Below are 13817 nucleotides of genomic sequence, written 5' to 3' on the forward strand. Positions count from 1 at the left end.
AACAGACATAGGCACTCTATCAGGTGGAGCATCAGGTTATGCATTGGGGCTCACTTTGCTGTCCGACGCTTGCACTACGATACGTTTTAGGTATTGGCATCAGTCAAGCTATGGAGCCCAAAAGCACTCCAGAAAGAGCGGAAATCACTCAGAAAAATGTTTGCTTTGCTTCTTAGCAGGCCACTGTTTGTTGTGGAGTTGAGGATTGTCCAGAAAATTGGGGTGCACTGGCTTCATCTAAGGAATGGGGTCGGAACTGGACTGGTGCAGAGCTGGTTCTTTTGAGTGTTAACTGCGCAATCTCTCCTTGGAGCAGAAGCAACAGGAGAAGGACTCTGTCTGGACTGCTTGTCATTGGGCTTCATCTTAGACTTATTCAAGGACTGGGACCAGAACTTGGAGTGGGAATTGACTTGTGTTTTCTTGTGCTTGCCAATTTACTACTTTACCTCCCACTCCCTGATGGCCTTCGGGTGCATCAGAGAGCATTTCTCGCATGGCATCGAATCATGCTTGGATGAATATGCGATGTTACATCGCATGCAGTAAAACGGATGCGATTACAACGCGGTCGTTACAATGACCGTGCTGTTACAACGCATACCATTACATCACAAGTCATTTCTACGATTTGCTGTAGGGGGCACGCTGGACTTAGGAATAGTATAATTTACTATTCCAAATTCAGCATGTGCAACAGTAGGGATAGTAAATTATACTATTCCTTAGTTTAGAGCGCCCCCTACAGCAAGTAGTAGAAACAACTTGCTTTATAATTGTTAGCGTTGTAACAACCGCATTGTAATCGCATGCAATGTAAACGCTGCTTCTCTGCTTGGATCCAAGACGACAAAGACAGATATCATATGGGTCTGCAAGAGGTATATGCTTCCACCTGCTGTAGCAGAAAAAATGGAACGGATGCCAGAACGCAAATACAGACTCCTATGGTGCCACCGATTGTTTTCTAGATCAAGTCTAGTACCTGGAGCAACTCAAAAGGTAAGGAATATGCGATTAGATAATCAAACAGAAATTGCTGACATAGCCTCATGTAAAGATGAGCATATGGAACAAGAAAGATGTAAGAGTTCAGAATCCAAAAGGGATGAAATTTAGATTGATGTCCAAAGCACACCCTTCCTCCAACACAGCAAACTACTAAAATTAATATAGATGGTGCAACCATTAGTCCTGCTCCGAATGATTTTAACTTCGTCAAAAAGGGACATGTTTCTGTGGAAGGAGTGGTTAGGTTTGTCGAAGATGGAATAACCGATCTCACCTCTCCTCCGACTACTTGTGATCTGGATAGGTTGTCAGGGGTACAAGGAATTTATGCACAGGTGGCCCCCTGCAACATCATGCCAGATCATGCTAAGCCAGGACTAGATTTTGCCTCCTGGAACATAGCAGGGTTAAGCTCAAAGACAGCCTCATCTGACTGGTCGGCTTTTATAGAAAATTGTGACATATGGGCCTTCCAGGAGACTTGGTCTCTTGAAAGTATATTCCGTCCGGGGTATTTGAATTTTTCAAATCCGGCTGTTGGAGGCAGAAAAGGTAGACCGTCTGGAGGGCTAACATTCTGGGTGAGGCAAAATGCCTGGTATAGGGTTGAGGAAGTATCGATTTATAGTCCCGATATACAAGCTATTCAGCTAAGCTTTGATTATCAACCAAATGTGTTAGTGATAAATGTATACGCCAGAGGTACGGTGGGAGGGATAATGTCGGAAACTGTTTCCTTACTCGATACCTTTGTGGGTGACAATAGAGGTAAATGCAGTATAGTAATTGCTGGCGATTTCAACTGCTGTTTCGAGCCGTTGGATTCAGAAGTTGGTTATCTTGGCGAAGAAGAAGACTCACAGTGGAGCATACCTGCTTTGACCCTCGACCCAATAAGGAAATGGACAGCGGCAGCCCTCCAATTAAAAAGTCTGTGTTTGGAGAGGGGCTTAAGAGCAGTGAATGGGAGGTCAAGCTCAGACAGTAAGGGCTCCTACACGTATTGCAGTGGTTTAAAAAGGAGCCGAATAGACTACTTCCTTATTAACCTGGAGTTGTGGCCTCTACTCATTGATATGGTAGTCCCTGAGAGAAGCGAGAGTGACCATAACCCCCTGATGTTATCTTTACGGTTGCAAGATTCATATACATTGGCACACCCGATGGAACATGTTACTGCGGATGTTGTTCTAACAAAAGATATGAGAAGAGTAAAATGGCCAATGTTAATTGATAACAGCACTATACTGGAGCTGATGAAAAATGAGGTTGAGAACTCATTAACTATCCTCGCAAACTTAAGAGTATCAGGAAGATATTAACCAAAATATTCTACAGGTGTATGACGAATTGTTTGCTAACCTAAAATCTTTTTGTATTAAACCATGCAAACCTAAGAGATATGTCACCTCCAAGTCTGCCAAATGGTACAATAAGGCTTGTAGAGTAGCTCACAAAAATCTGTCTAAAGCCATTAAATCAAAAATCCAGTCAGATATAAAGAGTGCTATGATTTTTTATAAAGCGATTCAGCTCAAAGCAAAAAAAGAGGCCGACTGGGAGATTGTAAAATGGGGCAGTGGTGAAGGTAGTAAAACACCTCATAATTTTGTAGCCCCTGAACAGTGGGTGCTTAATTTCCAGGCCCAATTAAATTCTACAAGTGTTAGCCTAGATCAACCTCTAACAGATAAGTTGGATTTTGTTGTGGTTTTTAACAGGGCAGAGGTGGAATTGGCATTAAAAACTGTACCTAAAGGAAGAGCCCCAGGCCCGGACTGTATCCCAGCGGATTTGTTTTTACATGACAAGGAAAATTGGTTCAAGTACATTCTTACACTTGTAAATGCAATTGCTAGTGGTGCTCCAATTCCAGGATCATGGCGTGGCGCAGAAATACTCCCAATTTGCAAAAAAGGAGACCGCACCAACCCTAATAATTACAGGCCTATATGCCTGATTGACTCGATACAAAAAATGAAGGCCAGGCTAGTGTTGAGCCGTATTCAGACCTGGATCAATGATAATGATATAATGTCTCCCTTACAGGCTGGTTTTCGTCCACACGTCAGCAAAATAGATCAAGCGTTTAGGTTTATATTAATTTACTGGTGTGTGGCAATTATTGCAGGTGGTACGATCTATGCTGCTTTTATAGATCTTAAATCTGCTTTTGATTTAGTTCCACGGAATAAGCTAATGGGGGGCCTTGAAAGATCTGGGCATGCCTCCAGAATTGTTATCTCTGGTGGTAAAGTTACAGGAGTCAAATTTTGCTTTGCTCAAGTACGGTGGGGGTCCCAGGGTAATGTTACCGAACGATTTACAGTATCTAAGGGGGTACGCCAAGGATGTGTTTTGGCTCCAACCCTATTTAGTTTATTTATAAACAGGGTTGTTAACTATTTTGCCTCTTTTCCAACAGACGCTCCCTCTCTTGCAGGCATGAAGGTCCCTCTGCTTATGTTTGCATATGACACCCTGATTATATCCAAAACACAGAAAGGGTTGCAGCGGGCACTACATCGATATGAGGAATTTTGTGCAGACCATGAGCTGCTGATAAATGTGAATGGTTTATGGTTCTGCACAAGCATAAATCAATTAGAGGGAATGTGTATCTGAATAACACAAAGTTAGAACAAACAGATGTTTTTACATATCTTGGGGTAACTTTGGGTAGGAAACTAAATTGGCAACCCCAAATTGACTTAATGGCCCTCAAGCATGCTCACCTCGCTGGTGTGCTGGGGAAAGAATATAGGTTATCTCAGACCAAGCTGGTAGGACCAGCTCTCCAGATTTAAAACACTAAGGTTAGGGCCTCAGTTCTATATGGCGCAGAGTTGTGGGGTTTCGACAACGTGACTTCCCTAACTGTGGCCCTGAACAAATTTGTTAGAGCTCTTACTGGTCTTCCTCAATCTACCCCCCTGAAACCCCCTTATTTAGATTTAGGGTGTTATATGTTTGAGGAGGCAGCACGATATAGACCGGCAGCTTTCTGGAGAAGGCTTTGGTCCACTCCGGAGCTGGTTGTTTATGCTAACGCACTAAAAAATGTCATTAAAGCCGATGTATCTTGTAAAATCCTTTGGCTACAACAAGCTAAAAGTGTACTACAAGATATGGGGTTAAGTCACTTATGGGAGGATCCTGTTGGCAACTCCTTTCCAACCAAGAGAGTTTTTAAAGAATCATACTGGAATATGGTGAGAGTAAAATCAGTGTCCCACCATTTGCACTCTTCCCTGACCAGGTTATTCTTGGAGCACAAATGTGTGGCCCGATATGAGGATTACTTGGATTTTATATCCAAACCGGGTGACCAAAAACTTTATTTCCACTTCCGGGTAGGTACTCTCCCGGTCAAAGCCTTTACTCAAAAATGGCAGAGTATATCGGGCAATACATGTGTTTTTTGTCCTGCGCAGGTTGAGACAGTTCCCCATATATTTTTTGTTTGTCCGGCGTACAAATCTCCCAGAGCCAAATGGATCAAAGCTCTTTGCTTTAATATGGGTACTCGATCCTTTGCCACGGCCTTCCGAATACTAATATCAAACACAGATGAGTATATTGTGATTGCCGTGGCAAAATTTTTGAGATGGGTGTGGAGTATAAGGGCAAATAAGAGGAAGACTAATGAACAAATGCTAGCACCTCAGGCCCAAGCTGTACCGTTTTTTAATACCCTGTAAATTTTGGCCTTATAAATTGTACTCTAGCTCATGGATCCACGGGTCAAGGGGGCAAGAAAATAACCAATAGTTATGAGCCGCGCCCTTGAGTATTTTATTCTTGTTTTAACCTATTGTTTTTAGTAAATAGTCTTAAAATGGAATGTAATTTATTCAACATATCTTATTGATATGCTTTTATTTTTTTAAATCGATAGTGATTTTATAGTGTGTATTATTGATATACTGAATTTATACAAAAATTTTATTATTGTATATAACTGTTGTGTCTTTTATGATCATAATGATCGCAATAAAGACGTTTGACTGACATATTCTGCAAGTCCAACGGCATCATTCAATACCCAGGAAGAGGACAGAGACAATACCTTTATTTAATCTTCTGAAGGAAGGTCTTCAAAAACCGAAGGTCAAAAACTGGTCTGAGCCCTCTGTCCTTTTTGACAACAAGAAGTAACAGGAATAGCACTCGTAGTCTCTCTCCTTCACCAGGAGTCTGTCTCTATTGCTCCTTTGGCCAGTAACAATGTAACCTTTTGACAAGGATGGAGGCATGTTCTGCTAAGGTCTGAGCGAAAGCAATAAAAATTGTAGTGGTTTGACAAAAAGGGAACCATAGCCGCAACAGACAACCTGGAGAACCCACTAATCCCAGGAAACCAGATGCCAGTTAGGCAAGTAAAAGTGTATTCTTACCCCCACCAGTTGTGGATGACTCCTGAAGGGAATGAGCAGTGAGGCAGCAGGTGAAGAGGAAGACAAGAACTGGCCATGTTCTTGGTGACCCTGTCTTTTGCCACCACCACAGCACCTGGAGCCTGGATGAGCGGCTGCATGAGTTGAGATGGGTGCCTCTGGAGGCAAGCATGATCCCAGGAGTAGCCTCTGAAATTCTACAGTTCAAGGAGCTGGTAGGATGGGGCAAGCCAGCGCCGGAATGGGGCTGTAACAGGTCTGTCCTTAAACCACTCCAAGGTTAAATCCACCTCGAATCCATCCTTTAACAGGCTTATCCACAAGGGAAGGCTGGATCCTACACAATCTGTAGTTTCCAGCTCGGACCTCAAGATATATATCTAGAAGCATCCTGCATGCAATCTTTATGCGAGGTTATTTCTAAACTCCTCTGGAATGTTGGGCAAGATCTCGCTTGCCATATCCCACAGTGTGTGGGAGTATCTGCTCAACAAGCTGACTGCATTAAATGATCATAATACCAAATTGACAGAGGAAACACCCTCTTGCCAAGCACATCAACATACATAGGCACTCTATCAGGTGGAGCATCAGGATATGCATTGGGGCTCACTTTGCTGTCCGACGCTTGAACTACGATACGTTTTAGGTATTGGCATCAGTCAAGCTATGGAGCCCAAAAGCACTCCAGAGAGAGCAGAAATCACTCAGAAAAACGTTTGCTTTGCTTCTTAGCATGCCACTGTTTGTTGTGGAGTCGAGGATTGTCCAGAAAATTGGGGTGCACTGGCTTCATCTAAGGAATGGGGTCGGAACTGGACTGGTGCAGAGCTGGTTCTTTTGAGTGTTAACTGCGCAATCTCTCCTTGGAGCAGAAGCAACAGGAGAAGGACTCTGTCTGGACTGCTTGTCATTGGGCTTCATCTTAGACTTATTCAAGGACTGGGACCAGAACTTGGAGTGGGAATTGACTTGTGTTTTCTTGTGCTTGCCAGTTTACTACTTTACCTCCCACTCCCTGATGGCCTTCGGGTGCATCAGAGAGCATTTCTCGCATGGCATCGAATCATGCTTGGATGAATATGCGATGTTACATTGCATGCAGTACAACGGATGCGATTACAACGCGGTCGTTACAATGACCGTGCTGTTACAACGCATACCATTACATCGCAAGTCATTTCTACGATTTGCTGTAGGGGGCGCGCTGGACTTAGGAATAGTATAATTTACTATTCCAACTTCAGCATGCGCAACAGTAGGGATAGTAAATTATACTATTCCTTAGTTTAGAGCGCCCCCTACAGCAAGTAGTAGAAACAACTTGCTTTATAATGGTTAGCGTTGCAACAACCGCATTGTAATCGCATGCAATGTAAACGCTGCTTCTCTGCTTGGATCCAAGACGACAAAGACAGATATCATATGGGTCTGCAAGAGGTATATGCTTCCACCTGCTGTAGCAGAAAAAAAGGAACTGATGCCAGAGCGCAAATACAGACTCCTATGGTGCAACCGATTGTTTTCTAGATCAAGTCTAGTACCTGGAGGAACTCAAAAGGTAAGGAATATGCGATTAGAAAATCAATCAGAAATTGCTGACATAGCCTCATGTAAAGATGAGCATATGGAACAAGAAAGATGTAAGAGTTCAGAATCCAAAAGGGATGAAATGTGTCTCGCGAAAAATGTTCCATCCTTAAAAGATTGCAACACTTAAGACAGACATATAACGAAAGACACATTTTAGCCTTTACTGTGTCAAACACTGCTCCCAAATAGTGTATGAACAGCACTAGAGTGGTTTTTCTGACTGACACACTATCTCAATGATGCAGAGCAGAGACTGATATCTGGAAGTGCTGAAGAGCCTATTGTGAGGTTTAAGTACAAAACAAATTGGGCCCAAAGAGGATTATTTTAACATTAATAGTATCAAAAACATAAAAAACAGACACTCAGAAAATTGCAGAACTTATTAGGTTTTATCATCTGTTTGATCATGAATATATATTTCTTTTCCAGATGTTTATCATACATTTGATCATAAATCAATTTTACTTCATAATAAGTTGCTCAAAAGTGAATAAGATCGTGGTGGAAGGGGGTGTAAAATCAATATATACAAATTCATATGTAGAAAGCCTATCCGGAGTTGTTTTACAATACTGATTTTAAAACATTTCCTTTAACAATTTTTGTGTCATTGGCAAAGAAATCAGACAAAAAAATTGTATTCCAGGTATAGGCAGTAGATATGTGTCGACGTTTCGAACCCAAGTAGGTCAATTAACTCCTTAAAGGGGGCACTTCATCAGGCAGGGTGAAGAGCAACCTGTGTAATAAAATGAGATAAGGGAGATCAAATCAATTCCCTAAACTTACAAGTGTCTGTGTGGAGTACTATTGACGGTGGAGTGACTCACCTAAAGGACACCAGTCAAAAACTGGTGATGGGCCTCGTATGCAGGGCCAGTTGGCTCCTGATGGCCAAAAATTCAGTATAGCCAAAACTTCATAAATTCTTTAGAAAAATAAACGTAGATTATTTTAGAAAGGCACCTTCATTTCAATCTACCTCGAGCAAAGGTTTACGCAATCGATTCTTTTTCACGCCACCTACACATCTCATGTCCCATAAGATAATCACCAATGAACGGGTAGTGATGAGGGATGTGAATAGGGCGATCTCACAAAGAAAATACATACAGTATAACACCACGAAGGGAGAACGAGAAGCCCTACAATCCTTAAAAACAAACAAAGATATAGTTATCAAATCAGTGGATAAAGGGGGTGCCATTGTAATTCAGAACACTCTAGACTGTAAATCAGAGCTAGAGAGGCAAATCATGGATGGAGTTAGTTACACTAAACTTACCTCTGACCCGACTAAAAAACTGACTAGACTGATCAAAACTGCCACTGAATGTAGGTTTGAATGCAGGGTACCTCTCTGATTTGGAATATGCTTTTCTAAATAAAAAACAACGTAGAATACCTACCATTTACACCTTAAGGAGTAGTTTCTTTTCTGTAACTCCAGTTCTGTAGTAGGGGTATCTCTGTTATAGTCATAATCTAGTGAATAGTCCCGCCCATGTGCGTGGACCCAGGAGCAATAAAAAATAATCTCTAAAGGTGACAAATCATGCAGACCTGCATACACCTTTAAGAGAGAATTTAATTTAAAGACAGATAATGCAGCCTATACCCACAGGCTACACTGTCCAGTACTTCAACTAGAATTCCACCAACATCCACAAACAGCACTGCCTGTCCAGCTTTTCTCCACATAGGAAAAAACCCTGCCTCTACCAGCAAAAGCCTCTGGAATGATAGAGAGGAAGGAGTGGACAGACAAGCCCCATAGGCTGCCATTATGTGGCTTAAAACAGGATACTGTGCCTTTAAGAAAACTTTCCAGGTTTCCAGAACTTTCCCCAGTATCCCAGAATGCCCAGCAGGTCCCATTTACTTTCAGTTCTTTTTGAAGGCGTAGCACGCCAGACCTGTAGCATTCTACATATGAATAATTATCTCTCCACCGGGGAGGAGGGCGGGCGCTTATGACTATAACAGAGATACCCCTACTACAGAACTGGAGTTACAGAAAAGAAACTACTCCTTCTGTAGTAGGGGATCTCTGTGTATAGTCATAATCTAGTGAATAGAATGGCAAGCCCATCCCCACACAACAAAAGCGGTGGAGAACACACAAGACACTACCACTACTGTGCGAACAAATTTCGCAGCGAAGCCTGCCCAACCTGAGCATCTGCCCTGGCATCCGTGTCCAGACAGTAATGCGCAGCAAAGGTATGGACAGACTTCCAAGTGGCCGCCTTGCAGATTTCCGCAATCGGAACATTACGCAGCAAAGCCGTCGTGGCCGCTTTGCCCCTGGTGGAATGAGCCTTAGGTTTACCCCCTAAGGTCTTATTAGCCTTTTGATAACACAATTGTATGCAGGACACAATCCACCGAGAAATGGACTGCTTAGAGGTCGCAAGACCAGTCCTGACTGAGCCATAATTAACAAACAATTGGTCAGACCTACGAATATCCTTGGTCTTATCCAGATAAAATTTCAACACCCTCCGAACATCCAGGGAATGGAGAGACCTTTCCGCTGGCGAAGAGGGATTCTGAAAGAACGTAGGTAAAGTTATAGTCTGGTTGACATGAAAGTCAGAGATAACCTTAGGAAGAAATTTAGGGTGAGTACGCATCACAACCTTAGCAGCATGAAATACAGTATAAGGTTCTTGACAACATAATGCCTGAAGTTCACTCACCCTGCGGGCCGATGTAATGGCCACTAGGAACGCCGCCTTCCAGGATAGGTGCTGCAACGAAGCCTTGTGAATGGGTTCAAAAGGCTCCTTCATCAGTCTGGACAGCACCACATTCAAGTCCCAGGAAGGCGAGGGAAGTCTGACGGGAGGAAACACTTTCTTCAAGCCTTCCAAAAAATCCTTGACCACAGGGATCTGAAAGAAGGAAGTCTGTGAAGGGCATTTCCTGTAAGCAGTCAAAGCAGCCAGATGAACCTTAATGGAATGGAAATTAAGGCCAGACTGCGCCAGATGTAAAAGGTACGGAAGGATGACATCTTCCTTACATGTCGTCGGATCAAAGTTCTTGGACTTACACCAGATACAGAACCTCTTCCACTTGTAAGCATAGGATGTCCTAGTGGAAGGTCGTTTAGACTCCTTCAGTATGTCCATACAATCGTCTGGTAAATTCAGATGGCCATATTGCACTATTTCAGGAGCCATGCCGCCAAACTCAAAGACGAGAGGTTGGGGTGCACCATCAGCCCCCCGAACTTCGTGAGAAGGTCCGGCCTGCACGGCAACCGCATGTGAGGAAGGAGAGACCGGTGAAGTAGGTCCGTGAACCACCACTGCCTGGGCCACTCCGGGGCGATCAGGATCATCCGCACCCTGGACTGGGACAGCTTGATGAGCACTGCCGGAATCAGGGGAATGGGTGGAAAAGTGTACAGAAAGCTGTTCGACCAATCGATCCATAGCGCATTCCCCAGCGTCCCCCGCTGGTAGTACCTGGATGCGAAGTCTCGGCATTTGCTGTTTTCGGCGGTGGCGAACAGATCTACGTCTGGAGTCCCCCACCTTGCGAAGACTTCTCCTAGTACTTCGTCGTTTATGACCCATTCGTGGTTTTCCTGAATCAGCCTGCTCAAGGCGTCCGCCTGAGCATTCTGCACCCCTGGCAGATGCGTGGCCGTAATCGTCAGTCCTCGGGCCAGCAGCCAGCGCCAGATCGCCTGCGCCTCCTGCGACAGAGTGCGCGATCTCGACCCCCCCTGCTTGTTGAGGTAATACATCGTGGTTGTATTGTCCGTCTGTATCAGCAGCGAGTTGGTCTGGAAGGACGGAAGGAAGGCCTTCAGTGCCAGGAAGACAGAATTGAGTTCCAGGAAATTGATGTGGTACGTCGATTCCAAAGCAGACCACTTTCCTTGAATCTGCAAGTCCCCGGAATGCGCTCCCCAGCCCTGGAGAGACGCATCCATCACGACACTCGTCGTGGGAATGTCCTTGTGGAAGGCAACCCCCTTGAGGAGGTTTTCCGCCGAACACCACCACTTCAGAGACTGAAGAGCATGTAGCGACAGTCGTATCTTGTCGTCCCAAGAGCCTGTCCTCTGATCCCACTGATCATCCAAGCACTCCTGCAGTGGTCTCATGTGTAGCCGAGCGTGAGGCGTGAGGAAGATACAGGAGGCCATCGATCCCAGTAGAGAAGACACCTTCCTCACTGTCGTCGATGGAGCAGTCCTGAGGTCCTGACCCTTCCGAAGGAGTGATAACCGTCTCTCCTCCGAAGGAGACACGCTTGCTGACCTCGTATCGATGGAGGCTCCCAGGTACTGTATGCACTGGACCGGGGTCGGGACCGATTTGGACATGTTGACGTGTAACCCCAGCTTGTGCAAGAGAGCGCACGTCCATCGGAAGTGATCTTGCGCTTCCGAGAAGGATGAAGCCTTGATCAGCCAATCGTCCAGATACGGGTAGACAAACACCTTGTTCCTTCGCAGATGTGCCGCCACCACCGCCATGCACTTCGAGAAGGTCCTGGGCGCAGACTTTAGCCCGAATGGCAGTACTGTGTATTGATAGTGATTGGCGCCGACTTGGAATCGCAGGAACTTCCTGTGCTTCCTTGCTATGGGCACATGGAAGTACGCATCCTGTAGATCTATGGCACAGAGCCAGTCTCCCCGTTGCAGCTGAGGGTAAATCTGGTGCAACGATAGCATGCGAAACTTCTCTCTGCGAATCCATTTGTTTGCCTGTCGCAAATCCAGAATGGGCCTGAACTCGTTCTTGTCCTTCTTGCGAACGAGGAAGAACCGAGAGTACAGACCTCTTCCCCTTTGAGACAGAGGTACCTCTTCTACCGCCTTCTTTCTCAACAAGAGGTCTGCCTCCGCCTGGAGCTCTCTCAGCTGGAACCGAGAGCTGACCGGCGGAATCGCTGGAGGCGGGCTGATAAACCGAAGACTGTATCCATTGCAAACAAAATTCAGCACCCACTTGTCTATTTTCTATTACTAGGCGATTTTAATATACATTGCGAGAATCCTTTGCTGCCCGAAGTAGCAGCCTTTACCTCTGACATGACTACCCTTCACCTCATCAAAAAGAACGAGGGCCCTACACATACGGCCGGCCATACTATAGATATTATTTTCTCAAATTCAGACCGGATTATTTGTCAATCCCCCCGTCCTCTATGCTGGTCCGATCACGCCCTTATTAATTTCCAAGTAGAGCACTCCCCTACACCTTCTATTCCGGCAGCACATATTCAATTTCCCTATAGACAATGGTCTAAAATTAACTCGGAGTCTTTTGCATCAGCCTTCACACCCCCTAGGCTCGCTCCGATCAACAATATAGAAGATAATCTCACTCTTTTTAACACCACTGTTTTATCGGCTATCAACTCAATCGCCCCTGTAAAGACTTGTTCCAAAGCCCCTAGGAATAATTTGGCGGTGTGGTTTACCCCGGAATTGCGTTTAACGAAAAGCAAATGCAAAAACCTCGAAAGGAAGTGGCGTCGCTCCAACCTAGACACTGATAAAGCAAATTTTAGAGTAGCTTTATCATTTTATCATAATGAAATTAAACTTGCACGCCGATTATATATAGCTACGCAATTAAGATTAGCAGGCAATGCCCCGAAACTCCTTCACCAAATCTTGAAAGATTTCACTTGCCCTAAAGGCTGTGATCTGGACAATTTGCACTCCCAAGCTCTCTGCAATAAAATGAGCTCTTTTCTCATCCAAAAAATCGACACTATCTATGATAAATTTGCCAGTACCGGCCACTCCTCCATGATGGATGACACTGTTAAACCTTTTACTGTCAATCCTCCTCCTCTGATGTCTTTCCCACTTATTCTACGGGAGGAGACGACTGCCTTATTACATAATGTCACATCGGGCTCCCCGGTAGATGTTATGCCTGCAAGATTGGGAGCATCTCTTGCGGCCGCACTTGCGGATTCTGCTACCATGCTGTTTAATTCCTCTCTAAGCTCGGGCCTAGTCCCCCTCTGGTGGAAAGCTGCACAGGTTATCCCCCTACGGAAAAATAACAAGCTTCCTATGGACGATCTCGCCAACCTTCGCCCTATCTCCCTTCTGCCATATTTGAGCAAGGTTCTTGAGAAATATGTGAACAAACACATCTCTATCCATATTGAAACAACAGGCTACCTGGATCCGTCACAATCAGGATTCCGTGCTAATTACAGCACTGAGACGGCCTTGGTTGCTGTAACCGACTGTATCAGATGCACGTTAGATCAGGGACAGTCTGCCATCTTGGTCCTTTTAGATCTCTCTGCTGCGTTTGATACGGTCAACCATCAGACCCTGCTCAAAAGATTAAGAGAGGCAGGATTAGGTGGTACGGCGCTTAGCTGGATTACCAGTTTTCTTACTGACCGTACACAAACCCTGAACCTCGGTCCCTTCCGTTCCGCCACCAAGTGTTTGACCAAGGGTGTGCCACAGGGCTCTTGTTTGAGCCCTACACTGTTTAATATCTATGTGGCCCCCCTTGCCTCTCTCCTAAGATCTCTTGGGTTCATCCCCTTTTCCTATGCGGATGACACCCAACTTATCTTCCCATTTGATAAAACCTCTCCTTCTGCTCAAACCCGTTTTTCCCAAGGCATGCTGGTCATCTCGGAATGGATGTGCAGTAACTTTTTACAGTTGAATGCCAATAAAACTGAAATCGTCCTCTTTGGAGAGGCCTCTATTCTGTGGTCTCCAACCTGGTGGCCCACTGAGCTGGGACCCGTCCCAGTGCCTAAGGCCACAGTAAAAAATCTGGGCGTCCGCCTTGACCAGGC

The 13817-nt window shown here is 44.9% G+C and overlaps 1 protein-coding gene across 2 annotated transcripts in view; it reads right to left on the reverse strand.

The window, feature by feature from the left end:
• The window catches only part of AKAP8 (A-kinase anchoring protein 8), a 797769-nt gene that overhangs the window by 506243 nt on the left and 277709 nt on the right, over positions 1 to 13817 (reverse strand). The window lies entirely within an intron of this gene.

Source organism: Triturus cristatus, chromosome 4_1 (genome assembly GCF_964204655.1).
Source record: "Triturus cristatus chromosome 4_1, aTriCri1.1, whole genome shotgun sequence".
Classification (NCBI taxonomy): Eukaryota; Metazoa; Chordata; class Amphibia; order Caudata; family Salamandridae; genus Triturus; species Triturus cristatus.